The 15017-nt window shown below is 48.6% G+C and overlaps 1 protein-coding gene across 1 annotated transcript in view; it reads right to left on the reverse strand.

The window, feature by feature from the left end:
- RNF169 (ring finger protein 169) overlaps positions 1-15017 on the reverse strand; it is a 169858-nt gene that overhangs the window by 1759 nt on the left and 153082 nt on the right.

Here is a 15017-nt window from a genome sequence, read left to right on the forward strand (position 1 = left end):
GCTCTGCCCATACTTGCAGTTTGCTCGCTACTCCCCGGTCCACCACAGCTTCTGTGCTGATTGTCGTGGAGGGAGCTTTGGAGCGTCATCACTTCCTGGTTCCTGGCTGTTCCATCCTGGTCAGCCATCTTGGAGAGGTCGGCGGACTAGTCTCCCCCTCGCCCTGACTATTTGAGGGCGGGAGTCTCACGCGCGCAATCATTGATTAAACGAAGTTTGCAGCGCCAGCGCTACACTTTTACCAGCGCTATACTCGCACTAGAATTACTACAAACAACTTATAGCATTTTATTGATCTCTTAGGATTTTAAAACATTTTCGAGCGTGATTTATTGATTGTGTGCTTTAAATGTAATACTGTGTTTTAGAAAACTTTTGCTCTGCCCATACTTGCAGTTTGCTCGCTACTCCCCGGTCCACCACAGCTTCTGTGCTGATTGTCGTGGAGGGAGCTTTGGCGCGTCATCACTTCCTGGTTCCTGGCTGTTCCATCCTGGTCAGCCATCTTGGAGAGGTCGGCGGACTAGTCTCCCCCTCGCCCTGACTATTTGAGGGCGGGAGTCTCACGCGCGCAATCATTGATTAAACGAAGTTTGCAGCGCCAGCGCTACACTTTTACCAGCGCTATACTCGCACTAGAATTACTACAAACAACTTATAGCATTTTATTGATCTCTTAGGATTTTAAAACTTTTTCGAGCGCGATTTATTGATTGTGTGCTTTAAATGTAATACTGTGTTTTAGAAAACTTTTGCTCTGCCCATACTTGCAGTTTGCTCGCTACTCCCCGGTCCACCACAGCTTCTGTGCTGATTGTCGTGGAGGGAGCTTTGGCGCGTCATCACTTCCTGGTTCCTGGCTGTTCCATCCTGGTCAGCCATCTTGGAGAGGTCGGCGGACTAGTCTCCCCCTCGCCCTGACTATTTGAGGGCGGGAGTCTCACGCGCGCAATCATTGATTAAACGAAGTTTGCAGCGCCAGCGCTACACTTTTACCAGCGCTATACTCGCACTAGAATTACTACAAACAACTTATAGCATTTTATTGATCTCTTAGGATTTTAAAACATTTTCGAGCGTGATTTATTGATTGTGTGCTTTAAATGTAATACTGTGTTTTAGAAAACTTTTGCTCTGCCCATACTTGCAGTTTGCTCGCTACTCCCCGGTCCACCACAGCTTCTGTGCTGATTGTCGTGGAGGGAGCTTTGGAGCATCATCACTTCCTGGTTCCTGGCTGTTCCATCCTGGTCAGCCATCTTGGAGAGGTCGGCGGACTAGTCTCCCCCTCGCCCTGACTATTTGAGGGCGGGAGTCTCACGCGCGCAATCATTGATTAAACGAAGTTTGCAGCGCCAGCGCTACACTTTTACCAGCGCTATACTCGCACTAGAATTACTACAAACAACTTATAGCATTTTATTGATCTCTTAGGATTTTAAAACATTTTCGAGCGTGATTTATTGATTGTGTGCTTTAAATGTAATACTGTGTTTTAGAAAACTTTTGCTCTGCCCATACTTGCAGTTTGCTCGCTACTCCCCGGTCCACCACAGCTTCTGTGCTGATTGTCGTGGAGGGAGCTTTGGCGCGTCATCACTTCCTGGTTCCTGGCTGTTCCATCCTGGTCAGCCATCTTGGAGAGGTCGGCGGACTAGTCTCCACCCTCACCTAATCTATAAGACCCCTCACAGACTAGCGCAGCGGTAGCGCCGAATACGCGCCGAAGAGGCGCCAAAGAGTAGCCAGTCTGCGCCAGTCCGCGGCACGGAGGCGGACGGTGCCGGACGGTCTACGTATATACCCTCTATTTGTGCCAGTGGCACTATGTGTCGCTGTATACTCAGGTATTCCAGCCTCGAGCTACGCTCCTTCCGCCCCCCGTGTGGTCACTGCCATCATGTTTTCCCGGGAGGGCGGGCTATGAAGACAGGGTGTAGTACTTGTGGCTGGCGCCTTCCTGCTCGGAATTCTTTTACACAGGTCAGCCCACCTATTCTGCATAAATGTTTACTACTGAATACTAGATCTCTACCCGGCCACGCTCTAGACATTTGGAATATGTTACAGGATTCTAAGATATCCTGTCTGTTCCTTACGGAAACTTGGCTGTCCGAATCTTCCTCACCCGATTTGGCAAATGCCGTACCTTCTGCCTATAACATCTATAGGAAAGATAGGTCATCTGGTAGAGGTGGTGGAGTGGCTATTATAGTTAATAAGAATATTGTATGCCATACTTTCTCAGTAGATAATATACAGGGCTGCGAAGCATTAGGCTTTACTCTCCAGCTCTCATCTTCCCAGGCCTGTACTGGTATCCTGGTCTATAGATCACCAGGTTCGGTGGGGCTGTTTTTGGAAGAACTACAGGCAGCCCTATCAATACCATGCCTTAGGTCCAATCATTGCTTTTTATTAGGTGACTTAAATATCCATATGGATAATAGCTCGGATCCGGACACTCTAAAACTGTTAGATATTACTTCCGTGTTTGGCCTATCTCCTTATGTGGCAGGACCGTCTCATAATAAAGGCCACACGCTCGACCAGATTTTTTCTACTTCTCCTATCTGTGTTGACCCTCCCATGCCAGTTTTGTGGTCAGATCATTTTCTCATCACTTTTTCCATCTCTGTCATGGTTCCATCACGGTCTAAACCAGTAGGGTCACTAAAGCATCTCTCTAAATCTTTCCATCTTCTTACTACAGAGATGCTATCAAATGTTCTAACTAACTTCCCGTGTCCCACCTCTGACAATGTAGAGGAGTACAGCGATCTCTTCCATAATTGGTTCACAGACCGTCTAGAGAGCTTGGTTCCGGCCATGAAACAAAACTCTGCAGATAAGAGAACATCTGCCCCTTGGTTTACCCCTCATCTAAAAAAAGCACGACAAGATCTTAAGAAAGCAGAAAGAGCATGGAGGCGATCCTATGATCTTTCTGAGAGGCAAAAATTTAAGACGCTGACTCGAGCCTACCATAAATTAATTTGGGATGGTAAAAAATCCTATCTGGAATCTAGAATAAATGAAGCGGAGCATTCTTGCAAGGAAATTTTCAGGGTGGTTAAAGATTTCACCTCCCCCTCTGCTTATACTCCGATCCATGCTCACTCCGAAATTTGGTTGAAGGAATTAGCTGTCTATTTTGTACAGAAAACCACCTCTATTCAATCATCTCTCCAGGCCACTTTCCAGCAGCATACGACAAGTCTGGGGTGTCCCTTGCCAGATCATGGCCCCTTTCTGTCCAATTTTCCCCTATTAGATCATGAGAGCTCTCTTGCTATTCTGACAAGTCTCAAATCCGGATCTCCACAGGATCCTTGCCCTGCCAAGTGTCTAGCAAATATGGCACCTGTTCTTAATGATTTGATTAATCCCATTTTGAATCTGTCACTCTCTTCCGGGGTAGTTCCCAAAGCTTGGAAGAGTGCCATGATCTTGCCACTTATAAAAAAAACCTGCGCTCGACCCTGCAGTCTATGCAAAATACAGACCCATCTCCTTACTCCCTGCTCTGGCGAAAGTGACTGAAAGGTTTGCTCACAGATCTATTTCCAATTTTATTGAGGAAAGGGGTCTGTTGCATAATACTCAATCTGGTTTCCGTGCAAATTTCAGCACGGAGACCGCGCTCCTTGAAGTCACAGATGCCATCAGGGAGGAGTTGGATGTTGGTAAAAAAGTGGTACTGATTATGCTGGACCTGTCGGCGGCGTTCGACACCGTTCCCCACGCACTTCTTCTCTCCAGACTCTGGGACTTTGGTCTGCGGGGAACGGTGTGGAATTGGCTTAAATCCTTCTTAGCCGACCGCCGGCAGACAATCTGGGCGCCACCCTTCTCTGCTGAAATGTCACCACTTGAAGTGGGGGTCCCTCAAGGTTCCATCTTGAGCCCCCTCCTGTTCAACATCTTTATGGCCCCCCTGGCGGTGACAGCGGAGGCTTTTGGCGCCCGGATTGTCAGCTATGCTGACGATACCCAGCTCCTCTTTGTAAGTAACAGGGATGGTCAGTTTGATAGTGTCCAGGTCAACGGATGTTTGAGTGCTGTCTTTGAGTGGTTTGGACGCCATGGGCTGAAGTGCAACGCCGACAAGTCGGAGCTGCTCTTCTTTGGCTGTACATCTGAACCCGATTGGAAAACCTGGTGGCCGAAAGATATGTCTCCTCCCACTAGCTCGTCTGTGAAAGCCAAAAATTTGGGAGTGGTGATTGACAACAAGCTATCTTTCGGACCACATATTTCATCTCTTACTGGGAAATGTTTCGGCATCCTGCGGATGCTTCGCAAATTTCTCCCTCTAGTCTCTATCCAGCACAGAAAAATTATTGTCCAGGCACTGATCTGCTCCAGGCTGGATTATGCAAACATTCTGTTTCTGGGACTTCCCAAATATTTGGTCAGGCGTCTGCAAATCGCCCAGAATTCTGCAGCCCGAGCCATTTTTGGTCTTCCAAGGAAAGTCAGAGCCACGGATCTTCTTGCCACATTGCATTGGCTCCCAGTTGCAAAAAGGATTCTATTTAAAACTCTGACCACGACTTTCAAGGCCTTGCATGGCATAGGCCCCAAATATATCTCCAAACGACTGTCTTGGTATACCCCTCCCAGATCTCTTAGATCCTCGTCCTTATCAAAGATGAGTGTTCCCACTATCAAACGAGCAAGAGCAGGAGGACGGTCTTTTCGTCACTTAGCCCCTCATGCCTGGAATGATCTTCCAATCTCTCTAAGACAGACTTCTAGTCTTCTGTCTTTCCGCAAGGCTCTTAAGACTTTGCTCTTCCCGTAATCTTGATGCTGTTTCTGTGTTTGTATGCCCTTTTGGTGTTATGTTTTTCCCCATCTTCGGTTGGGAGTCTTCGTTAAAGCGCCGGGATACTCCAGTGGAGTGGCCGTGCGCTATAGAAGTGTACAAATAACATAACATAACATAAGAAGTGTAGCAATATTTGGTGGATGTTGTTGAAACAAGATTTCAAAAGAAAAGCTGGATGTAATATCAGGGTTTTTCCCACTGTTGTCAATTGTTATGGGGGAAATCTGTGAAAAAAAGGAAAGGCACATAATATTCGTATTAATACGCTGCTTCACATTAATAGTGTGTCCACGTCTGCTGGAAGATCTCAAGCAGTGGCTATAGCCAATATTTTTTTAGGTTTAATTAGTTTAATAAACGTTTATGGGCTTATTTATGTCTTGACTTAACTGCTTATTATCCAAATACAGTTGGACTGTTTTAAACCCTCTAGAAAGTCTTAAAATAGTTAAATGAATGAATACTAAATTAATATGTTAGCTAATGAGTGAGCATTTTAGGGAATACTATGCATCAAGTTAAGGCAAATGTTTCCTCTTCGGAAAAGATGATGCTTCCATTCAAATAATGAGGATATAGCACATATAGTGTACTCCGAACAGCTAGTGAATGAAATCATGTGTTCACAAGGGACAAATGTTTAAAACAGTTGCACCACCTCTACGAATAGCAATCATAAAAGGCAACACGGTATTGCATGAATTTCATTAATTTATCAGTGTGTTACAAACCAAGTTGTTGTAAATCCTCACATTGTCCAACTACAAAACATGGCATGGGTTATTAAACATTTATTATCTTGATCAATAGTTTAATATTTAAAAAAATAAAAAACCATAACCCACGCAGCAAGTGGTTGTGCTTAGTGAATATGGAATGGGAAGAAGTATTAAGGTTACAAAGTAGTATGCACAACATTGTTTTTTTATATAAACATGTACAGACTGCAGCATTGGAATTAGTTGACGTATGCATATTATGAAGCAGGAACGCCAACGAATGGGTAATTGGCATAGCCTAGCTTGGAGATCGCAAGAATAAGGATACTTGTGGTTTCGGTTGCATCCAAGGTATGCAAAGATGAGTTGCAGCTTTATTGTGTAAACTATGTTTCATTTAACCCTACTGGCATGCGGAAACCGGGATAAATCTGCACCCATGGTTACTCACTTCTCTTGATGTACGTAGCTGGCAGGGACAGGTAAGTTACTTACCTGTAATCCTAGTTCTCTTCCAGGGGTATCCTCATCAAAGTCATAAGCACTGAATATTCCCGCCCATGTGCGGGGACCCCGGAAATAATAAAATTATATATGTAAAAAACATACATATATACAGCTCTGTATATGTATAAACATATATCATTTTTCTCACCAGGTGTCCCTTTATGCGGACAACCTGTTGGTCTATGTCAGGGACGTGTCTGCTGTCCCGGCGCGGCTGGACTGCATCCTACGCACCTTTGAACAGCTCTCCGGCCTGCGAGTCAATGCCGCTAAATCCTGTCTGTTCGCCTTTCGGGACGATGTCCAAGACCCAGACTACCACCTTGGCGGAGTGCGGGTCCAATGGCAACCGGACACCTTTCGCTATCTGGGTGTCCAGATATATCGCCGCTCTGCGGATTTGGTGGAGGGTAACCTGGGGCGTGCTGTGACAGCGGTCCGGGCTCAGATGGCGTTCTGGAGCACACTTGCCCTTTCGGTGACCGGCCGAATAGCGCTAGTTAAAATGGTAGTGCTGCCCCGGTTGCTGTACTATTTTGCCAACCTCCCAGTATACATACCGGTGTCTTTCTTCACGCCCTTCACGCGCTCCCTCCGTGACTTCATATGGGGAACGGCGCGCCACAGGGTCGCGCTGCCGAAACTGTCTTCCTGTTGGCCGGGGCGGACTAGGGATGCCGTGTCTTGAGCACTATCTGGCTGCGCAGCTGCAATGGGTGGCCCGCTGGCTGGCTGACAGATGCCGTGAGGACACAGTGACGGTGGTGAACCCACCGCTGGCGTTGACGGAACTCCTCAGAATCTTCCACCCGACGACTAGCGCGCACAAGCCCGGACCGCTGTTGCTAGTGGTGGCGTATAAATGCTACCGTCGATGCCTCCGGCTGACACGAGCCAGGATCCCATACGCCCCGGCCATTCCTCTGGAGGGTTCCCCCTGCGGGCGAGGCACGCTTGGTGCTGCGGAACTTAGGGATTGGCACGCGGCGGATATACACACACTGGCGGACTTATTTCAGGAAGGGGGCCTTCTACCGTTCGCGACCCTGGCGGAGGAGACGGGGCTGGCGCAGGGCCAGTTTCTCCGACACCGGGCTCTGATAGATACGCTGGCGGGTCATTGGGGGGGGACTTACAGGAAGAGCCGGAGCAGCACTTAGTGCTGCAATACCTCCATGTCATGGGCCGAGGGGGGCATCTAATCAGATGGTTTGCTGCGGCCCTGCGGATACACGCGGCGCCCAGCCTAGAGGCACTACGCGAGAAGTGGGAGGGAGATCTTGTCCGCCCTATGGTAGATAAAGAGTGGGAAAGGGTGCTGCAGGGGCCGAGGAGGATACCTCGAAACATGAGATTTCGTCAAATACAGTTTTTGGTCCTACACAGGGCCTACCTTACGCCGGCTGCCATAAATAAGTTTTTTCATCGCGTAGACGCATGCTGCCCCCGCTGCGCAGTGGTTGGCGCCGATCTGCTCCACATGCTGTGGGGCTGCCCAGCACTACAAAGGTACTGGCAGGCGATACATAGGGAGCTCCGCAGGTGCACGGGCCGGGACATTCCGTCTGAGTGGCCCACTTATTTGCTACATCTCTTTCACCGGCCATCCCCGGCTAAGGTGGCCTCCCGATTTCTCGATCTGGGAATCATAGTGGCTAAGCGACTTATCACCAAACGCTGGAAGGCAGACGCGGCGCCGCATGTGCGAGCATGGCGTAGCTCTTTACTGGCGTGGGCAAAGGCGGAGGAGGTGGCACTTCGGCGGGAGGAGACTCTGGGCCCGAGAGTGACGCCCATCGCATCCCAATGGGGGGAGATGCTGCAGACTTTGCTGCATTCGGAGGAGGTGACCCTGGGTGATGGCAGGGAGGTGATGTCGGAGCCGCGCTAGGTAATGGGGAGCGGCCAGCCTGGTGGAGATGCTGCGCTGGTGGGTGTGGCAGGCTTAGAAGTGAGGCCAGTGCATGTTGCGGACCGAATTTTAGGGCTTGAATTAGTCCTGACGGGGGGGGGGGCTGGAGAGTTTGGAATCTGACGGGGACGGGGATCAGAAGGGAGGGGCCGTTTAGACTAGGGCTTGCGAGCTGCTGTTGGAAGTTGTTTTGGTTGCTAGGCTGTCGGGGAGAAAGCTACCCGGCCACTGAGCGGGGAGTTTAGCACTGTTTGTATAACTGTTTGGGGATGCACCGGGATTTGCACGTAACTGATACAGGAGATGGTGAGCGGATGCTTTCCACCAGGGCTGCGGCCACAGCATCACGCATGGCGAGCAGAGTTGCCCAGCACCTCACGGGTGGTATATTTGGACGCAGCCGCTTACTATTCAGGTCATGTAGCGCAACCGGACTACATGCGCTGTGCACTGACACTTGCCGAGTGATGTATGTAATGATGCTCCCTGATTAAATATGATGTAATGTGTGATTCCACCTGTAAACTCAATAAACAGATTTCTAAATAAATAAACATATATCATTTTTTCCAAGCAAATGCAGCCCCTATAAAAGAAGGCTAGGCAATGTATAAATACACATCCAATAATACATATAGGTATAATAAAACACCTAAATCTCTCTTTTTTTTTTTAATGAGGTAAACACTCATGAGAAAGCAAAAAAGAGAAAACTGTGGGAAACAGATCTACAACACATTGCTAGCCTGCAGGCTGCATTGCAATACAATACCATAGAGACTGAAAAGCCCTGTACAGGTAAAAACTGGCACCGTGCCTTTAAGGCAGCCCTGGCTTCCATATCCCATCATGCCTCAGGGGTGACAGTTAGGTCAGTTGTTCTTTGCGGGACCGTAGTCCTAAACACAAAGATATATCCTTTCCATAATGAATAATACACTTCTTCTCATTTGCCTGGGGAGGCGGGTGGGTTGCTTATGACTTTGATGAGGATACCCCTGGAAGAGAACTAGGATTACAGGTAAGTAACTTACCCTTCTCTTCCAGGGGATCCTCATCAATAGTCATAAGCACTGAATAGAGTAGCAAGCCCACCTTCCACCTGCAGGCAAATGAAAAAAACTGTACCACACATGGAGTAAGAAAAATCATGAAAATGATTATGTATGGAACAGATTCCTCAAGGAGGCTTGTCCTACTTGAGTGTCTGCTCTGGTGTCCGAATCCAGACAATAATGTCTGGTAAAGGTGTGGACAGATCTCCAAGTGGCTGCCTTGCAGATCTCGGATAGTGGGACATGATTGAGAAAAGCAGCGGTAGCCGCTTTCCCTCTTGTAGAATGCGCTTTAGGGCGCACCCCCAACGGTTTCTGAGCCAGTTGGTAGGCCAATGTAATACTTGAAACAATCCACCTAGCAATGGAACGTTTGGATGCAGCAAAGCCCATACGGACAACCCCATAGTTCACAAACAATTGATCAGATTTCCTGACATTCTTAGTCCTATCTAGATAGAATTTTAGGACCCTTTTGACATCTAAAGAATGCAACGCCCTCTCTGCCGGAGAGGAGGGGTTGGGAAAAAAGGTTGGTAAGGAGATGGCTTGGTTTACATGAAAATCCGATACCACCTTAGGTAGGAATGAAGGATGAGTCCTCATCACTACCCTATTCAGATGAAACGTAGTGTAGGGTTCTTTAGAACAGAGGGCCTGTATCTCACTGACCCTCCGTGCTGAAGTGATGGCTATTAAAAAGGCTGTCTTCCATGTGAGGTTCTGTAGGGTAGCCTTATGAATAGGCTCAAAAGGAGAACCCATGAGCCTTGACAGAACCAAGTTTAGCTCCCAGGAAGGAGAGGGAGGTCTAACAGGGGGATAGACGTTCTTGAGACCTTGCAAGAAATCCTTCACCACCTGCAACTTAAAAAATGACTGCTGCGAAGGCGAACGCCTGTATGCTGTTATGGCTGCTAGGTGAACTTTTATGGATGAAAATTTCAACCCTGCCCTCGCCAAATGTAGAAGATAGGGCAAAATTACATCCTCCTGGCATTTTGTTGGATCATAATGATGCTGAGCACACCATATGTAAAATCTTTTCCACTTACAGAAGTAGGAGTGTCTTGTCGAAGGCCTCCTGGCTTCCTTCAGTATGGACATACACTCTTGAGGGAAGTTCAGATGGCCATACTGGAGGACTTCAGGAGCCATGCTGTTAAGCTCAGCGAGGGAAGGCTGGGATGGTAAATCTTCCCCAGCAACTTGGATAACAAGTCCGACCTGCACGGCAGCTGTTTGTGGGGGCGGATCGACATGTGCAGGAGATCCGGGTACCACCACTGCCTCGGCCAGTCCGGTGCTATGAGGATCATCTTGGTAGATGAATTCTGTAGCTTGGTCACCACCTTGGGGATTAGTGGGAGAGGCGGAAAAGCGTACACAAATGTCATTGACCAATTGATCAAAAGGGCATTCCCTAGGGATCCTGGCCGATGGTATCTTGAGGCGAAGCCTCGGCATTTTGTGTTGTGCTCGTCCGCGAAGAGGTCCACTTGCGGACGCCCCCATTCCCCGAAGATGTCTTCTAACACTTCGTCGTTTAGTACCCAGTCCTATGGTTCTTGAAAATGACGACTGAGTAAGTCCGCTTGCACATTGAGATCTCCTGGTAGGTGCACTGCTTTCAACGAGATGTTCCTTGCTAGGATCCAGTGCCACAGGGACTGAGCTTCCAGCGAGAGCGTCCTGGATCGAGTACCCCCCTGCTTGTTCAGGTAGTACATTGTGGTGGTATTGTCCGTCTGTACTAGAATGGTACTCGTCTTGATCGCAGGCAGGAACGCTTTGAGGGCTAGGTGGACTGCCCTGAGCTCCAGCATGTTGATGTGGTACAACTGCTCGCTGCTGGACCACCGTCCCTGAGTTTGTAGAGACCCGAAATGCGCACCCCAGCCTTGAAGGGATGCGTCGGTGATTAAGGTCTGAGTTGGGGGTTCTTGATGGAAGGGGATCCCCACTTGTAGATTCAGTGGCTTCAGCCACCACTTGACTGACTGCCTGGCCGCTGAGGAAAGGCAAACTTTTTCTTCCCACAGGGAGTTCCTTTGATCCCATTTGTCCTCGAGATCTTGCTGGAGAGGACGCATCCTTAGCCTGGCATTGGGCACTAGCAAAATGCAGGATGCCATAGCCCCTATCAGAGATGAGATTTGTCTTGCCGACGACAGATTGTTGGATAGAATCTGTCTGCCTTTGAGGATAATGGATGACTGTCTTTCCTCCGAAGGAAACACTTTTCCTACTACGGAGTCTATAGTTGCACCCAGGTAGTGGATCCTCTGTGTTGGTGCAAAATTGGACTTTTTGGCATTCACTCTGAGACCCAACTTGCGACAAAAGTTCAGGCAAAGCGACAGCTGCGATCGAACGCTCTGAGGCTATGGACCCTTTATTAGCCAGTCGTCTAGGTAGGGATAGACGAAGACTCCTGCGCGCCTCAGAGCAGCCGCTACTACTGCCACGCATTTTGTGAATACTGGAGGAGCTGACTTCAGGCCAAATGGAAGAACCTTGAACTGATAGTGAGAGTTCCCCACCACAAACCTGAGAAATTTTCGATGATTCTGTAGGATGGGAATATGGAAATATGCGTCCTGAAAGTCCAGCGAACACATCCAATCGCCCGACCGGAGAAGAGGATATATTTGGTGGAGCGCCAGCATGCAAAATTTTTCCTTTCTTATGTGTTTGTTCAGTATCCGTAGGTCCAAAATGGGTCTGAACTCTACCTTTACACTCCTTTTTTGAATCAGAAAGTATCTGGAGTAAACTCCCTTTCCTCTTTGGTTTTTGGGTACTTATTCTATTGCAGATTTGAGCAGAAGAGTCGCCACCTCTTCTCTGAGCTGCTTTAGATGCTGGGATGAATGAACAGGAGGAATCGATGGAGGGTGGCTTCGGAAACGAAGCGAGTACCCATGCCGCAGTATATTCAGAACCCACTTGTCCTTTGTGATGGATTGCCACTCTGGAAGATGATGCGCAACACTTCCTCCCACCGGAGCGGTGGACAGCTTCCCTGGAGCCTTGTTTCCAGCGTTTGACTGCCTGTTGTTACCACGTCCCCTGGATGGTCTGCGGGACTGGTATTGCCGTTTCTTTTGACCTTGCTGGTCCTGGTTCTTCTGCCACTGAGGGGTTTGAACCCTCTGCTGGTAGTTACGCCTGTCATTTCCCCTGCGGCGTCGAAACTCTTTCCTCTTTTCAAGCCCCACGGCTTTCATAGTCTCCAGTTCTGCCTTCATACGGGCCATTTCTTCGTCTGCATGAGACCCAAAAAGTGAACTACCCGAGAAAGGCAGATTTAGTATTCTCGCCTGCGCTTCCGGCTTCAAGGCCGTCAATCTGAGCCAAGTTTATCTTCTGGCTGTGATTCCATGAGCATACAAATGCGCTGCTAGGGTTGCCCCATCCGCCGCTGCACTTATGACCTGGTTAGAAACCAGACTTCCCTCGTGCAAAATTTCTTCAAAGTCCCGTCTGTCCTCTGATGGAACTTTTTCAATGAACCTCTGGAGAGAGTCCCATAATGATCTATTGTAGCGCCCCAGAAGCGCTGAGGCGCTGGCCACCTTTAAGCTGGAAGATGCCGAGCCGCAAACTCTCCTCCCCCAAGAGTCTTGCGTCTTACTGTCCTTATCTGGGAGCACCGTTGAAGACCCAGCTACTGCATGCGTCTTTCTGGCAGCAGCGGTGATGACAAAATCCGGTGGAGGATCTGATCTTAGAAACAGAGGATCTTCCGGAGCCGGACGGTACTTTTTTAGAATCCGCGCCGGCGCAGATTTGGTGGTCGCTGGCGTGAGAAAAATATCCATTACTGGTTGTTTCCTGAAAAGTAGAGATATCATCCACCGGAGATACTCTAGAGGGTGGTGTCTCCGAGAATGTCGGCGAATAATCCCTTCTGGATGATCTAGATGACGGGGAGGAGGAAGGGGTCCTACGGCGCCTTCTCTCCGATCTGGTCGACTCTCTCCTGTGGGAGGAGGATCTGGATTGCCTCCTTGGTGTTCGAGAGCGACGCCGAGATTCTCTTCCCCGAGAACGTGATCTGACCGGTCTCGCTGGGAAGTCCATGTCTCTTAACCTGGTTAGTGAGGCCTTAACTGCGTCCTGAGGCATCTCTCTTGCGGGACTTTGAGGTACAGCATTTCCCTCTTGCAGTGGACTATTTTCTCTTGCAGGCACTGGAGATTGATACACAATTTCCGGTGACTCGGATCTTGAACTCGAGCCCTCTGACCCTGAAGGCGAGATAGATATAAGACGTGGTGAATCATGTTCAGAAGTTGTATATACCAGTCTATGAGGAGATTTGCGCCTTGAGACTGGCCGGATCGTAAGGCGAACATGCGACACCTCCTGAGAACCCTCTGCAGAGGGCCGCCTCGACGGTGATAGGCCTATCACCGGAGACCTGGGACTTGACTCCTCGAGGATCAGTGGAGATTTTTCTTGCCTAGACGTCGAGAACCTAGTCGTCGACGGAGGGCTTGATCTGAACGGAGGTCTAGACCCCGACGGGGAATCTCGCCTAGACGTTATGGACTTCTCCAAAGCCTTGGAGACCTGTGAGGACGGAGGCACCTGCTTCGACGTCGACTCAGACGGAGTTTCCCCCCTCTACGTCGGTCTTGAAGGAGGCGCCTGCCTCGACGTCGAATGCTCCGACGACGAATGCCTTGACGTCGTAAATCTCTTCGCCGACGATCTATCTTTTCTCGACGGCGATCTTGGTCTTGACGGTGATCTTGGTCTTGACGTCGACTTCGGAGTCGAACGCCTACGAACCTCTTGCGACGTCGACTGATCTCTCGCAGTCCTCGACGTCTAATGATGTCCTTCCTTCGACGTCGAACGAGGTCTCTGTTTTGACGTCGAGCGATCCTCTCTTGACGTCGAAAGATGCCTTTTTGACGTCGAACTGTGACGCCGATCCCTCGACGCCGATCTCTTAGACGTCGAAGTCGCCGACGACGAACGCATCCGCTTCGTCGCTGTATCTAAAGTCGACGACGATTTTCTTTTTGCAGCATGACTACCCCTGGACTCCTCACCTCTCAGCGACGATCCCGCCGCTGGAGTCTTCGACGCCGAGCCCGACGCCGATGGGGAGCAAACAGGGACCAGCTGCCTCGACGTCGACCGTTCTGATAAGCCGTAGAGTCTAATCCTCTCTCTCTCCTTTAAAGTCCTTTTGGAAAGGTCTTTACAATGATGACATGTTGCTGGAGAGTGAGAATCCGGCAGGCAGACAATACACACCTCATGTGTGTCTGAAGAGGCCTTCTTTTTTCCACAAGATGGACATGGAATGAATAAAGAAGGCATATTTCTGACAAAAATTGCAGAAAATCAGTCAGAAAAATACAGGATACTAACTTCCTCCCAGGTATTAATAAGAGGAAGTCCAAAAAATTACTATAATGCAAATAATTCTAGACTAAAAAGTCAAAAAAGAAGAGAGCTGAATTCCAGGGTCCTGACTGAAGGAGCCGGAAAGAACAACTGACCTAACTGTCACCCCTGAGGCATGATGGGATATGGAAGCCAGGGCTGCCTTAAAGGCACGGTGCCAGTTTTACCTGTACAGGGCTTTTCAGTCTCTATGGTATTGTATTGCAATGTAGCCTGCAGGCTAGCAATGTGTTGTAGATCTGCGTTTCCCACAGTTTTCTCTTTTTTGCTTTCTCATGAGTGTTTACCTCATATTTAAAAAAAAAAAAAAAAAAAAAAAAAAGAGATTTAGGTGTTTTATTATACCTATATGTATTATTGGATGTGTATTTATACATTGCCTAGCCTTCTTTTATAGGGGCTGCATTTGCTTGGAAAAAATGATATATGTTTATACATATACAGAGCTGTATATATATGTATGTTTTTTACATATATAATTTTATTATTTCCGGGGTCCCCGCACATGGGCGGGAATATTCAGTGCTTATGACTATTGATGAGGATCCCCTGGAAGAGAACAA

The sequence above is a fragment of the Triturus cristatus genome, chromosome 8 (genome assembly GCF_964204655.1).
Source record: "Triturus cristatus chromosome 8, aTriCri1.1, whole genome shotgun sequence".
In the NCBI taxonomy this organism is placed as follows: domain Eukaryota; kingdom Metazoa; phylum Chordata; class Amphibia; order Caudata; family Salamandridae; genus Triturus; species Triturus cristatus.